This window comes from Sceloporus occidentalis, unplaced genomic scaffold (genome assembly GCF_023333645.1).
Source record: "Sceloporus occidentalis isolate IW3139 unplaced genomic scaffold, rSceOcc1.0.p SCAF_121, whole genome shotgun sequence".
In the NCBI taxonomy this organism is placed as follows: domain Eukaryota; kingdom Metazoa; phylum Chordata; class Lepidosauria; order Squamata; family Phrynosomatidae; genus Sceloporus; species Sceloporus occidentalis.
In genome coordinates, this window is record NW_028317101.1 from 1,468,039 (window position 1) to 1,482,690 (window position 14,652).

The 14,652-nt window shown below is 35.8% G+C and overlaps 1 pseudogene; it reads left to right on the plus strand.

Annotated features, from left to right (window-relative positions):
- Positions 1–14,652, plus strand: part of LOC149282201 (putative cation-transporting ATPase 13A4) — a 77,896-nt pseudogene that overhangs the window by 57,421 nt on the left and 5,823 nt on the right.

Below are 14,652 nucleotides of genomic sequence, written 5' to 3' on the forward strand. Positions count from 1 at the left end.
GAACATCATAGTAGTTTTCACCATTCCATGTAGACTTTCCTCTAAAGTGTTCCTTGTACATTGTATCATATAGTCAACAGCATTAAGCTCAGAACAAGAACAGATACATTTTATACAGTCTAGCGGACCCTCTTTGACCCTCTGTTGGGATGTATTTTGGGTTCTATATACAATAAGTGAGCATGGAGCACATATAATGAATGGCAACATGTCAGAAACGTCTCAGCATGAAATCACAGCCCTTGGCCTATACTATTATTTGGCAGCCATCCAATGTTTCTATGCGCCTAATGCCTGTCCATTGCCAAAAGAAACATACAATAGGAAACAAATGTTCCAGTTCAGGTTAGTTACCAGGTGTCATTTGGATAACATTGGATAACTGTGGACCCCTGGCAAAATGTGTTTGCTAAATATGTGTCTTTGGCCAGCAAATCGTACCCTGGGGCAAGAACCACAAGAGAAGGGTTGAAGGGTGGAGACATAAACATATTCCCATTCTCATTTATACACAAGTAGGGTCTATTCTCTAGAACTCACATATATTAATACATGTATTAGGATAAAAGTAATTAGTTATAGGCTCTCTGTATCATCTCTGTTCATTCCTCTCTTCACTATCTTATATATTGTATATGTTATATATATATATATATATATATATATATATATATATATATATATATATATATTGTATTTTAATGGTTTATACTTGTTTGCAATTGAACTGTACAGGTTAAATTGATACGAGTGCAAAAAGTCAGCTATGTGTGGGACCAAGAAGAAAAACAATTTGTAAGAGCCGGGTGAGTGGAGTGATGTTATACTATTTTTTAGCAAACCCTATTTATGCTGAGACAAACACTATACTCTATTAGCCTCTCTTATACTTTATCAATAAACCAAACAATTTGTTGCAGAGTCTTAGAAGATAATTTAACCTGCTATGACATACACTCGAAATTTGACTCTGGACTAACAAGCGAGGAGCAGAACATCAGGTAAACGTTCATACTTTAGTGATAAAAGGATAAATTTGTATACATTATGCAAGGAACATTAAGTTCAAATTCTAGTAGGCTGAAAGCTGTGTAAATATCTAATAGAAAGTGCTGGCAGACAGTAGCTGTTTAGCTTTTTGTTATTAGATTATAACTAGTATTGAGGTAATAGGTGACCAAACTGGTGGAAGTCCTTGTTCATGGACTGGATCCTGTGATCTCCCTGGTCCAAAACCCCCATGTCTAATGTAGCATATGTGTTGCAGCTTTGTCACTTACGATGGCTTACATGTGAGGGAGTCGGGGGAAAAAAGATGGATTAGTGATGATCTCAGTAGTTTTCCTTCTAATCAAATTTTTTCTCTGCCTTCTAAAGGAGATCGATATGTGGACCAAATAAAATAGAAGTTGACATTGTGCCTATTTGGAAGTTACTCTTCAAAGAGGTAATATGTGGAGGGCAACATGTGGAATATTGTCACAGAATGTATTCACTAAAGTGTGCATTACAGAGGGTTGAGTTGAGGCGAAACATTTCAGCTTCACAATTTAGCTGTCCATTATGAAAAGTTCACCATGGTAAGTTATCCCAGTAGTCAGGCAGTGTTGTGCCTACATAATATATTCTGTCCTGGCGGGACATGTAAAGCAAAGTGCCCCCCTACCCCCACCATAGCGAACACATACACACTTACAGTTCGCTGACTTTTTTGGAATTCTACATTTTAAATATTAAATCTATACACTGGATTTTCTTATTAAAACAAACAATATATGAATATTAAAAGCTTGCCCTATATGTATGACATGGGGAAAGGTATCTTAGATTTTCCGTGCATGTGGGGTTATTCCTCCTAATTACAAGGGTGAGTGAGGAAATGGGTGATAATTTAAGACCAGGGAATAGACTAGATTAGTCTGGATCTGCTAGAATCTGCATCTGATCTCAGTTTCTATTTAATTATATTTTAAACTAAATATATACAAGAATTACATTGGTTGACAAATATCAAGCACACACACATTTAGTTTCAATAAATTAATTTACTTTATGCTAAAAAAAACTATGACAAGAACTCTTCCCCCTAAAGCATTTTTACGTTGTCTTGTATTTTAGGTTTTAAACCCATTCTATGCCTTTGAAGCTTGCAGTTTGGCCCTGTGGTTGGCTGTGGGGTTCATCGAATATTCAATTGCTGTTATTATAATGACTTTGGTATCAATCATCTTTACTGTGCATGATCTAAGAAAGGTATGGCATGTGCAACATTGAAACATAGCCCATGTGAAGTATTTTACAAAATGTATTAAATACATGTTGAATAACAGAGGATGCATATAATTTTTGGGGAAAAAAAGACGTTAATATAATATTGACAACTGAGAGAACATGTGCGTACTGAGCTTCATACGCTTAGGGAATTAACATCACTAATTTTGTGATTTCTAGACTAATGTTAAAAAACCTGTTTCCCAGGAAACTATATTGCTACTTTTTGAGATTGTACCAGAAATGTATTTTACTCTTGTAGGGACAGAACTTATTTATTACCGGTAATATAATTATTGGGTTATCTAGTGCCATTATATTCTGCTGAGTTAGACAACATTTTAAGTGCAAATCTAGCATGAAAACTAGTCAACAAAATTAGACATGTAGAGATTGACAAACTCTTTATTTATTCTGCAGAGAGAATATAATATTGTGCAGTTTTACAATAAAACTGTAACATTTGTCTGGTTGATTTGGTTCTAATTGAGAGCAAGATTTGTGAAAATTTGGAGAACTGGTTTTAGAGATGATTAAAGATGCATTTTTGAATTAGTTTTTTATTGTCACTAGTTGAAGTCTAAGTTACATTAAATATATTAACCATCTTTATCTCATCTAAATTACATGTTTCCATTTGTTCTAAAGGAATCTGTAAAGCTTCACAATCTTGTTGAGTCAAACAACTCTGTCAAGGTCACTGTGCGCCTAAAAAACGGAGGTATGTAAAGTCAGCTTGATTTAATGATTAATGATTTAATGTAGCCAGTGATGAATTTTGTTTGGGGGCTTTTCTAGGTCTGACCCAGGGCAGTACCTCAGCCAGTCTTACACCTCCATGGCACCATTATTTTACTGGGCAGAGGGATATGACATAGTCATGTCACACATCAATAGGTCATGAAGACTTGGCAAAGATACTATGAAAGTTGTGCCAGATAGGTACATACCTCTATGGTGAATAAGGTTGATTACAAGGGACTTCTGATCTCCCCAAGCTGCCCTTTGAGAAGTGGCATACCAGGCCAGAACCTTCATCTAACAAAAATGTAATATACAAGTACTACTATTTACAGGCTTTGGAAACATTTCCAGGAGCAGTGTATTAGTATAAGTCTGTGTGAGTTAGCGTGTGTGTGTATGTTAGCATTAGTGTTTATGTGTGGATTAGCATGTATGTATACTTTTGTGTGAGAGTGTGCATGGAAATGTGTGTGCCAGTGCCTATGTTAGCTACTGGTGGGCAAGGAGCCTATTAGGCCACATGATTTGACCTACCTCCTAGGCCAGAAGGTACCAGCCCTCTCCTGGATAGACTGCACATTTTTATATGGAGGTAACGATTCATCTAAACTCCTTTAAAAGCAATTCTTCATGTGTGTGTTTTTATGAATTTCCTATGCAGTGAGTGGCATGTTTTGCAATGAACCCAAGTTCAAGTGAAAATGTATATTATTGTTAACGACACTCATAAATGCCTCTGTATAATAAACATCAACAGAAACTGTGTACAGGTCTCATTGCAAATACTTTATTTTCTCAGAAACTATGACCACTTGTTATGTTATACTGACCCAAAAATGCTAGGTTTTCCATGGGTCTGAACAATCCTAAAACTAAAGCTGGCAAGTAATGGCTAATCATTTTTAAAACAATGCTATTTTTAATTTTACTCAACACCTACAGAGTGCAAGGAGATTGAGTCCCAGTATCTGGTTCCTGGAGATGTAATTATTCTCACAGGAAGAAGGCTTTTCTTGCCCTGCGATGCCATACTGATCAGCGGAGGATGTATTGTAAATGAGAGTATGCTCACAGGTACACTTCAGCAAATGACAGTCGAGAAAAAAACATTTGTCTTCCCTTTTCCATTCCATCTTGTTTCTCTACTTCTTGGTATTTTTCTCTGTTTTTTTCCTGTTCTTTTTCTATAATGTCCTGATTTCCTCATGTACATGCAACTTTTTTTATTTCTATGCTTACCTACTTGAACCATAAAAGAGCTCTCACTTCATTTGTAAGCTTATTCTTGGTACTTGTTCCTCCTGAACTGTTTGTGTTGGCTAAGGATTCAGAAGTGCAGGACAATTCCATTTTCTAGAACCCTTTCATTCTTACCAGAATTGCATTTAAGACAGTATAACTGTTTCCTACACCTTCTTATATCACTGCACCCATTTTTTGTGTGAAAACAATAGCTTAACCTATAGCCAACCTCTGAATACTTTCTTTAGCCCCTGGCCTTATCTTATTTCATATATTTCCCATCTCCTGCTCCTCCAGTCTGTATGTAAGTTCCAATAGCCAGCGCATAGCATGAGGGAACATTAAAGTAAAGGATTGTAGGAACAGCCCTCACCTTCCCTTCATTTGGGGTTTAATGATCTCCTGAACTGACCCTACTACTCGTGCGCTAGAAAGATTGGTCTGCCTCTGGAGGGCAGCAACAGAGTAATGAAAATCTTGCCAACCCCTGAGCCCATACCCCTTTCGACCACCAGATGTAGCAGGGTATAGCTTCTTTAACTTTTTTGAAGATCAAATGTGGTACCTGTGGAACAGCGAAAAACTTGGTTCTTTGGCATTCAGGTTTTTCCTTACAACTAGACTGAATTTTTTGAAGCACGTTTGCTAATAGTTTGCACTTTATTATTTGTCAAGCAGCACAGAGCAATAGTAACACAGTACGCATATATGAGCACTTGGAGTGCACTAAAAATGTCACAGTTGAGCTGGGTCCCCGGAGATCCAGCTGTGGAGAGGATAGTTGGCTAGTCTTTTTGTCACCAAGTGGGGATTTTTTTTGTGGGTACTACAGAAACATGGGTACAGTTCCTTGCGCAGGACCTTATAGTTATGCTGAGGAGAGAAAAAGAAAAAAACATTTTATTCAATGAAACAAGACCATGGCATCTGAATGTCTAATGCAAGTCCTTGTATTTGTAGGCAAATGTGTATACTAAAAATTGTGGATGTGTTAGGAATCACCGAAATATTAGAATTCTCCTGCAACAATAATTGGAGCAAATATTCGTTATGTAAATCAAAGTTCTGAAAACATATTGCAGTCTTCAAGGCTATTTCATCTATGAATTTGCTAGATGCTGTCTTCTACAAAGTTAATTGTTCTCTTCCTTATAGGTGAAAGTATCCCTGTATCTAAGACTCCTTTGCCCAGTCTTGATCACACAATGCCCTGGAAGGCACACAGTGGTGAGGACTTTAAAAGGCACATCCTTTTCTGTGGGACAGAAGTGATTCAGACAAAGGCAGCAAGCCATGGTCAAGTGAAAGCAGTTATTCTAAGAACTGGTTAGTCAAATAGTCACAACTTTCTGTACGTCATTTATTTATTCAAAAATGTTATCCATGAACCAGCCCCAATGGGAAATGCAGCAGGATTGTTCTTAATTTTGTGGTCGTGCACAAAAAACATTTATTTACTGTTTTTTTCACACCCATGAATTCTCTGCAATGTGACCCCACTTTAATGTGTACAATGCTGAAATTTTTTTCATGATATCCCCTTTAAACTATTATTTATGGTTTTTGTTTTTTTTCCAGGATTCAATACAGCTAAGGGGGATATGGTCAGGTCCATCCTTTACCCCAAGCCAATGAATTTCAAACTGTATAGAGATGCTTTCAGGTTTCTTATGATTCTAGCAACCGTTGCGGTAATTGGAACCATCTACACTGTAGCAGTTTTTGTTGTAAAAGGGGTAAGGCAACTCAAGTCAACTTCTCTAGAAATGTTGTGTGTTGAGGACTCCCCCTACTGTTCATGTAATAAATTGATACATCCAGGTAAAATAACATCAACCTTTTCTATGGTGAGATTAAAGAGGTATTTAAAAATAATAATACCCATAAAAATAATGTTCAGAAATCAGCCTATTTGTCTTAAGAATGCAAATATACAAAACAAGTTAACAAGGAGATTTGCAGCACAACAATGGGCAGAGTGGATGGGACAGATGGTCCTTATCTGCCATCAGATCTGTTTCTTTGGTTTCAAATGTTGCACATATTTCATTTTTGGTATACTGAATATTAATGTTTTAATACATACACTACCCTTCAAAGGGGTCCAATGCAAAGATGCCTGCCTAATGTATATGTTAAGAAGCACATAGCGATGTTGATGTCACTTGGTAACTTAGCTCTGCTTAATCTAAAAAACAGCATTTTTTTTGTTAACATAGATAAGATGAATGCTATTTTTGCCAGTTTCTTGTTATATATATGCCCATTGGTTTATTTAACACTGGAGATTTTCTAATGCAAAAAAATGTATTCTTTGTTATTCAGGAATCTCCCACTGAAGTGGTTATAAAAGCATTGATCATTATCACCACTGCTGTACCTCCAGCCCTGTCTGCTGCATTGTCAACTGGTATTATGTATGCTCAACGCAGACTCAAAAAACAAGGGATATTCTGTATAAGCCCTCAAAGGATTAATGTGTGTGGTCGCCTTAACATTATCTGCTTTGATAAGGTTTGCAAACATCTCTTTAAAAGCATAATTGCTTGTAATGTATAGGTCTACGTTTTCACAACATAGATTAGATAGAATCTTTGCCATAAGCGTCCTCATTTGCGCCAAGCTGTGTAAGTACAATCTACATAAAGTACAAAATAATGCCTTTACTAGAGTATTGATAAATATTATCATATAATATCATTTTATCATAAATCCTTTGATTCCAGCCTAGAGTATTGTAAGGAAACGTAACTTGTTCTAGAAGTATCAGAGACAAGGTTTGCCTAGGGCATTAAAAATTTTAGGGGTGGCTGAAAGTTTAGTAAATTAAATCTGTAAAAGCCCTACCAAATAGCCAGTATTTAGCTATACTACTCCTTTTTTATTCCTGCCAGCTCCTGCCTTCCCCATTGCTGCAAATACTCATGGACTAGATCTGGTCTTTTAGCATGTAGCCAGGAGTTGGTTACATGATGTGAGAGCGTAAGGGTGTGGCATGCCGCTGAGTGTATCCAGCCAGGCGTCACATGTACATCATTTATCGGCCTTGGCCTTAAAGTGAATTCCCACTATGGACCTGGGTGTACAATATACAACTGGGTGTATGACTTAATGTAAGAATTCTTGGAACCAAAAGGAGAAATTGGGGAGTTTCCCTAAGCCTTCATCCAACCACACCCTCTAATGCCCTCATACAAAATTACTTACATTTTAGGTCAATGGTAATGAAGGTCCTTTTTTAGGATTCACATTTGAAAGATTCACTTTAATTGGATACGTTTATTTTGATTGCTTTATACTTTATGTACTCTTTTTACAGATTAAGCCGTTTTTAATTGAATTTATTTAGAGTTATTTTAATGTGAAAAATGAAATAACCTAACCCAAATAACTTGACAATGACCAAGTGGTTGCGGTCTTTCCTCGGCTCCATCTTGCACTTAAAGATAAAAATGTGACTTAATCCTACTAAACGTAATCCAAATATGGCAAAATTAGAGGTTTTATATTACATGTATATTTGGGGGGAAGTGGGTTTGACATTAACTGAGTTTATTTGTTGTTAATTAAATAAATATACATACCTTTTAGACTGGCACGTTAACAGAAGATGGCTTGGATCTTTGGGGTGTTCTTCCTGCCAAAGAAAATTGGTAAGTGCAATATTCTCTCTTTGGCCTGCAGTGCCTTGTCGGTTGAGCTATTATTTTCTAGCACAATGTGTTGCATACTGTATGTAAATTGTCAAACATGTGCATAATATGTGTACATGGCAGCATAAAAATCAAGTATTTTCATTTATACCTACATCCATTTAAGAAAAATGTAAAAAGGTTGATCGTGTCCACAGCAAATGGAACTGGGGAACTTCAAATGCCAAATTCAACGAAATCAACAATTTACAGAGGAAGTTTACTCTCTTTATGACAGCAGTAGCCAAAGTCATTATAACTGACTGACTGGTAAAGTAATAATGGAGCACTTTAGATTATTGTGTGTTGCATAGTTAATATAGTTAAGTAGGTAGAAAAAGATATAAACAACATCAAATTATATTTGTGATAGATAAAATGAAGTTTTGTATTATTTTATGATCAGACATTATGGAGTTTTAATGAATTCCTTGCAGTAATGGAACACGGTTTTGCAACTGCATGCACCCAACAAAATTGTCAATAAAAAACATTATTGATTATTTAAAACGGAAAAACTAAAGTAAGTGCTGATGAATTTCATTCTATTTAACTATTAGCTTTCAAGAGGTGTACAGCTTCACATCTGGTGAGACACTGCCTTGGGGACCATTGCTAGGAGCACTAAGTAGTTGCCATTCCTTAGTGGCTATTGATGGAACACTGCAAGGTGATCCTTTGGATCTGAAGATGTTTGAAGGCACTCAATGGGTAAGAATGATTATGAATATTTGTACCTGTTTGGACTAGTATTCAGCGCATGTCTGTCATCACCCAAGTTATTGGAGAAGATGAGCTAGTTGTTTACATTACTAACTTAAATTGTATGTGTTAATGTGTATTAGGCTAGTGCATTCTGGTTTGTCCAAATTTAAATTTTAACATAATTTGTAAATTTTGTTAATTTGTACAAATGTCCTAAGAGAGCACTGAAGTTCCATTTGCATTTTGTAGCACTCTGTCCCAGTCTCTTTTTGTGCAGCTCCACTTCTTGTCCTGCCTCTTCTTGTTCTTCTTTCTTGGCCCATTTCTCCCCGATATCCACTTTGTTAACCTTACCTCATGGAGCACTTCAGCAAAAGGACAGGGCCTCCTCACACACCCACTCGATCTATTGGAGTAAGGGGAGGAGAGGTTGTGCGCCAAGGCTCCACTCCACTGTTGCATAAACACTACATCTGACCAGAATAATGCAGACTGATCCGCAGAGAAAGAGAAGTGTTTCTACACTTCACTCTCTCCACGGATCCAGAATAGGACAGACTTATCCATGGAGTACTTCTACAAAAGGGAGAAGCCACAATATGCCCTTTTGTAGAAGCACTTCAAGAGGCCTGGATAATTCAGTAGATAGCGGACCAAGAAAGAAGAAGGAATTGAAGGTAGTGAGAGAGCATGAGAGATTGGGAGAGAGCGTGAGAGTTTGAGAATAGTGAATAAAACTGACAATTAATTTTGTTTCTAAAATGAAAAGACCTTCCAAATTAAACCGAAATGTTACAAAATTAAATTCATTGTCCTAAGATAAATGAACCAAAACTAAATGAGAAATGTGTCTGAAGTGCTTTTGGTCTATTTGCACACGTCTAATAAGTATGTACAGTGATGATTTGGATTTTCCAGAACAATGTGCTAATGTGGCTTTATTTATTTGTGTTTTTGGGTTTACTTATGCTTTACATGCTGTAAATAAAGACTTCTCTAATTTCATAATTTAGGAAGTCCAAGAACCGGAAACCGAAGGCAGTGGAACAGAATCCTCCAATCTGATTGTGAAACCAGGACGTAGTTGCAATAGCGTAAGGGTTTATATGGTTGTGAGCTAGGTCTGTTCTGCAATTATTTAACTCAGAGGGGCATGGTTTTGAAGAGAATGAGAATCATTTAGGTTAAAGAGAATGTGCAGAGTCTGGCCCCAATGGTTCCATATATGAATGTTAAATGTTACAGCTGAGTACTTTATTGTAGGGAATTTTATAAATTACCTTTTATAGAGACTGCGTAAAGTTCAACAAAGTATAAATATATATATATATATATTATATATTTTTTTAGAACTGATGACTGCAGGGTCATTGTATACTTATCATATCTGGTATGATAAATATTGGAATGCAGTTTACATGATCATGTGTTCCTTTCTAGGCTTCGGTCAAGGGGATTGTCATTGTCCATCAGTTTCCATTTTCTTCTAGTCTTCAGCGCATGTCTGTCATCACCCAAGTTATTGGAGAAGATGAGCTAGTTGTTTATATGAAAGGAGCACCAGAAATGGTAACAAAGTTCTGCAAAGCAGAAAGCGGTAAGCCATTTTGTTTTCTTTTTTAGAGTTGCGAGTGTTAGCTTAAAATTGTGTGGGTATGTAGTTGATAGCCTGGACACGACCCTTAAGTAAATCATATGGCTCTCACTGAAGGCAGTTTCAAGCTTTGGTGCTTAAATATCTCATATCCAGTATATTGCTAACTTCTGGGACTCCATCTTGATGAGAAATACTCTCTTGCCAGCCAGTGGGCGCAAGTTTTTATCCCTGCCATGATAGAGACCGCTCTGCCAGATGTTACAAAGGAACATAGAGCAAGTGTCTAATTTAATACTAACTTTATAGTAACAATCTAGTGCATATAGTTAAGCAACTGGCAAACATTACAGTGAATTGTACCCATCTTCTAGAAGGTTGCTGAAAGTTTACTGTGTCCTTTATACTGTATATAATGTGTAGTCTGAAGTAAAATACTGCTAAATGTAAGAAATGTAAATAGCAAAAGGTCTACTATATATAAATAATACTTAATACAACTTAAAAAAAACTATTAAAATAATGTAACGTTCCAGCATATATACCACTATTACTTCAATATATTTTTTTTATACAGTTCCAAAAGGCTTCACCAGTGAGCTCCAGTTTTATACCATGAAAGGTTTTCGGGTTATAGGATTGGCTTATAAAACCCTGAAAGGATATAAGACTGAAGGAGATTCAAACTTCATAAGGTATTAGGAGTATTAGGAGTATTGATGTTTGCATGTTAACTTCTGCTTAAAAGGTAATGAAGGAAGAATTAAATTGTTGGATATACGTTGGCTGCTTGAGTATGATGGGATTTCTATTTCACAGTATATTATGTTGTCTTCTCTTGAGAGATTGTATGTGACAAAATCATGGCAACTAATTATTTTGATAGTTATTATGGTTTTATAACTAAATTAGTAATTTATATCTTAATTACTATTTTGTTTTAGAAATTAAGTATTAACTACTGTCAGTGTGTCAGTGTATTAATTATTAAAAAAAATCAAAAGGGTTAACTATAAAGTAAAATAATAAAAAAATACATTAAAATCAATTACATTTAATAGCAACCTGAAGGAAGCAATTTGTCATTCCACTTGCTTGCAGTGGGGACTCTTGTACAATAGAACTGAAAATCAAGGAGGGTTTAGCTAAAAAATGTTCAATACCCTTTAAACCATACTAATGAATGGAAATTTATATAGGCGTAATTCTGAACACTGTAGAATATATCCAAATTTAGCAGCATGTTAACCATAAAAAATGGATTCTCATTAAACTAAATAAAATAGGAAATGTGAAGTCTGCTAAAAAGATAAATAAAAAAAATGCACACTCCACATGTGCTAAAATACACGTGAAATCAGTAGCAAGGCAGCAAAACTGAAATGGAAAAGGCTTCTGAATTTGCACATGTATTTTGTCATTTATCAACCTTATTGACACATGAATGCTTCCTAATTTGCATCACAATAATTTTAGTGATACAGGTGCTACCTAATGACTATAATGACTATGATCTGAAAGGGTGGTATTAGCATAATAACTTAATTTATCCCACAGTCTGTGAAAGCCAAAACACATAACTGCTGTGTATCATATGGTTAGATAATTAACAGATGAACTGTGTGACACGAATGCATTGTGAATGATTCTTTCTGTGTCTCTGTTTTTTCAGGGAGGAGGTTGAATCAGATCTGGAATTTCTTGGTCTACTAATATTAGAGAACAGATTAAAACCAGAAACTAAACCAGTTTTGCAAGAACTAAGCTGTGCCAACATAAGGACAGTTATGATCACAGGTGGGTTTTTTGTTGTTGTTGGATGGCAAGTCTTGAATCATATACTATGTATGTGGCTAGCTTGTTTACATTTTGTGAAATAACTCGATGTTATATTTTGATTAAAATTACGTATTACAGGGACACTTCAAGCATCATATGCACTTTAATGCATATGTAAGCTGAGAGGTCCCTTTACATTTGTGTGTTCACATTGCAAATGTTTGGGACTATTTAATGTGCATCAGGTGTGCTCGGCCAAACAGGATCTCCTGACATGCTAAATATTTACTGCCAATCAGCTCCAGCGCTACTTTGGCGAATATAGATGGAGATTATAACGAGACTCCTTGCATGCATGTGTGGAAAGCTCTCCCATTGATGTTAATGGGAGCACTTTCCCACCACTGATTGGCCACGGCAGAGATAGGGAGCTGCAGCTTTTTCCTAAGGTAAGGTTTTTGTTACAAAAATATATAAAAATAAGATTTATTCTTTGGGGAAATGTGCACAGGTGAGGATACATTAGCAGTTTTCTTTAATTACTTATTGTATTTATCAAGCTTATTTCATATGTTAAATTACAAGACACTTTATTGGTTATTCCTTGGGCTATTCACGTTCTAATCCATATTTGTTCTACAGGAGATAACTTGCAAACAGCCATAACAGTAGCAAGAACATCAGGTTTAGTCCCGGAGACCAGCAATATCATCTTGGTGGAAGCTGATGAACCAACTGGATTAAAATCAGCAAAGATATCCTGGCACCCAGTTGAGGCCCATGAACAGATTTCAGATGATGGAAAAGTAAGATTTGAAGAGACAGTGACTTATCTTTTCTCCTGAAAGTGGATAGTGACAGAACCATAAAAACAAAAGTGTGTTGAGAAGTCCATCCAATTTCTGTCTCTGTGTATAAAATACCCTCCTAATACCCTCCTAATAAAGCATGGTGTATTTCTAAATCTACATCATCAATGTATCTACTTTAAGGTTATTGAGTCTGCAAAAGGGCTCTGAAATGACATTGCATTTCTACAGAGTGACTTAAAATGTAGGGTGTGTTTAAAGAGACACCCCATCCATCGCATGCACTTTAATGCATGGTAGCTGAGATGCCCCTTTAAATTTCCATGGTGCCCATTCTTGTAAATGCATAGGGGAATACTTTCATATGTGTTGTTTGTTTAAGGGATCCCTTGGACACTAAAGTGTGCATTGTGTCTTCTGGTCACTATAGATAGGGGAAATAGGGAAAAAACGGGGATTAACAAATGAAGAATAAGGACAAAAAAATATACGTTGTTATGGTGGCACCTTCTTTGTGCATAATGATAATAAAATCCAGGAAATTATAAGCAAAACCCTTTTTTTTATTTTATTTTAAGTGGTTTTGTGGATTTTGTTTCTTAGCTGTAAGACATAGCCTTTAGAAAACATTAAACATTATTATAGGAAATACCCAGGAACCCAGGAGTGCCACTTGTATTTTTTGCTTTTTAAAATTCACAGACAACCAATGTGATAAAATTTGTCAGATGGTAATTAAATTGAAAAGATCATTCATCAGGGACAATGCTATTGTGGGGGAAGTTGATCAGTATCGTTACAATTAGGCTGGAGCAAATCTCTCTTCTTAGTATATCTCATCATATAGTGATTGCTGGATAAACCTTTTAGATTTACATATATTGCATTTTTTTTAGGATACATTGAATATTGAGATTGAAAGACAAACAACTGAAGAAGAAGCAAGAGGCAATTATCATTTTGCCATTAGTGGAAAGTCATATCAAGTAATTTTACAACATTTCCAGAGTTTGTTACCAAAGGTAATTTAGATGTCAAACGTCTAGTGTTGGAAACAAATGGTGATGAGTTTTGTTTGTAATATATATTTTTTAATGACAAAAATGAGATGAGCTCATCTCAGAATGTAATCCAACTCCTAGGCATAGGCTGGGGTTTCACTTCGGCTTGGATCATACATCATATTTGCTGGTTGGCCGACCTCTACTTGGAATACATATTTTATCCCTTACGAAAAAATTACTGCAGTTTTTCTGAAATAATACTGCAGTTTTTTGGACATGAAAAAACTGCAATACTGCACTTTTACTGCAGTATCACTGCACATTTACTGCACTTTTACTGCATTTGTACTTCACTGTACTGCAGTATTATTGCACATTTACTGCGCTTTTTTTTTATATTGCAAACCTACAGTTGTATTTCAATGCACTGCAGCTTTATTGCATTTGTACTTCCGTACAAAAATAGCTGCAGTAAAACTGCAGTACAGTGAAGTACAAATGCAGTAAAACTGCAGTATTACTTCAGAAAAACTGCAGTAATTTTTCGTAAGGGATATATATATCTAATATTTACAACCCCCAAATTTTATTAATTAATAATTAATTGTGTGTTCTATAAAGTAGCTTATAATAGAAATTGCCAAATACACAGTTGTTTATGCATGGCCTTCTGGAGGAATACTGATTTTTTTTTTTTTTAAGGAAACCAAAAGAAACTAATAATTGTAGAAAGTAAATATACAGTGATCCAGTATATGCAGGGTAAATATTAGTGTAAACAAACAATATGGCTGAGGAGACCAAAGGCAGCT